The sequence below is a fragment of the Bos grunniens genome, chromosome 18, assembly GCF_055505025.1.
Source record: "Bos grunniens cultivar Pamir isolate PY7600 chromosome 18, Bosgru_T2T1.0, whole genome shotgun sequence".
NCBI lineage: Eukaryota > Metazoa > Chordata > Mammalia > Artiodactyla > Bovidae > Bos > Bos grunniens.
In genome coordinates this window covers 49,316,140-49,317,813 of record NC_141182.1, presented here as the reverse complement: position 1 = coordinate 49,317,813, position 1,674 = coordinate 49,316,140, and the positions used below count along the sequence as shown (strand labels likewise).

The 1,674-nt window shown below is 50.3% G+C and overlaps 1 long non-coding RNA gene across 1 annotated transcript; it reads left to right on the top strand.

The window, feature by feature from the left end:
* Positions 1–202: 202 nt before the first annotated feature.
* LOC147353832 (uncharacterized) lies at positions 203–1,461 on the top strand. Its single transcript, XR_015145963.1, has 2 exons — positions 203–300; positions 1,334–1,461. It is a non-coding gene; the product is annotated as an uncharacterized LOC147353832 (long non-coding RNA).
* The last annotated feature ends 213 nt before the right edge of the window (positions 1,462–1,674 follow it).

The following is a 1,674-nucleotide window of genomic DNA, read 5'->3' as shown; positions in this document are numbered from 1 at the left end:
TCCAGGGGATCTTCCTGATCCAGGGATTGAACCCAGGTCTCCTGTATTGTAGGCTCAGACTTAAATTGCAAGGTTCAAACTCCCTAAAACTCAGTGGTGGCCCAAACCTCTCCCCACCTGAGTAACAAAGACACTCCTATTATAACAGGGACAGCTGCTAGCAGGCACGCATTACCGTTACTAGGCAACCATTACCGTTACCTGGCAACCATTAATCACCATACTGCTTGCTAGCTCGGAGGTTAGAGGCCTCCTTTGGCCAGTGATCCTGCGGTTGGTGGTTCTCCTGTGGAGACTGAGGTAAGAAGTGGATCACAACCTTCTCCCAGGGGCCCTCCTGACTCTCCAGCCTTGGGCTGGAGGGTGAGCTGAGAAGCCGAGGGAACAGCCTGGGGCTGTGTCCAACAGGACTCCAGGGGCCTCACCAAGGCCACGCACTGGCAGGGCCCAGGCCTTGAGGCAGCGGTGAGCCTCGTCTATCCCGGCCCCTGTGACCTAATGGCACTGGCAGCCAGCATGGGTCACAGTCTGCGGGACTGGGCCCCTGTTTGGGCAGCCTGAAGTCTGAGGGCCTGTTAAATCCTGGGCACCCAGCCCCTCAGAGATGACAGCTGGGCAGGGCCTGGGGACCTGGCCCGGAGGGTGCCATCAGCTGAGATCTGCCTCTTCAGCCAGACCTGGGCACTGGTGGGAGGACCCAGACTGGGTGCTGTGCTGGATACATGCTCCCCGGCGAGGTAACAATCCCTGCAGGGACATCCCCCTCCTCTTAGCCAGGACCTGGATTCAGAGTGAGAGGGTAACAGGCAGGAAGGCCAGGGGTCTTCAAATGGAGGAAATAGCCTGCAAGTGTCAGACATATTTATCTCTCTTAAGCGGCAGGAGGAAACAAACTAGCAATATTTTTTCCTTCTCTATACAAATTTAAAGGGAGGTTTCTCTTAAAATACTGTGTTGCCATAATGACACCTGGTTTCGCCTGAAGTTAGCTATTCTCGAGCCTAGAGATAACCAATGCCTTTTTCGTATGGAAATGTTTGTCTTAAGCTATGCTAATGTGCTATGCCTTACCCCAAACTCTGTCTCCAAGTCAGTTCCGCCTCTTGGCCCAGAACCTACTTGACAAACCAGTATGTTATACTCAGATATTGTTCCCCTAATCTATGTAAATGAAACTATTTGTATGGTGGTCTGCCCTTCTTCAAGATTCAAGTTAATCATTTTATGGCCCAGGATAAGCCATTTGGTGCCAAGATTATCCCAAAATGCATCTTATGGGTGAGGGGCCTGGTGCCATTCTGAATTTTAAGACATTCCTTTCTTTCGTTAACAGACTGCTAGTGGCTATATAACATCCAGCTGAAGACTAGCAGGGGGGTACTCTTTCTGCCCCCTTCTGATGCCTATGTCAGGAGCTTTCTCTATCTCCTTTATACTTTAATAAAACTTTATTACACAAAAGCTCTGAGCGATCAAGCCTCGTCTCTGGCCCCAGATTGAATTCTTCTCCTCCGGGGGCCAAGAATCCCGGTGTATTCGCGTGATTCAACAAAACCTTTCAAGAGGGTGAAAGTTGTGCCTTGGGACCTTGCCCTTTCTTGACAGAACAGAGTAACAGTTTGGAGATTTACAGGAACATCATTACCTGACCTTTGACCTAACTTCAAGAACAAA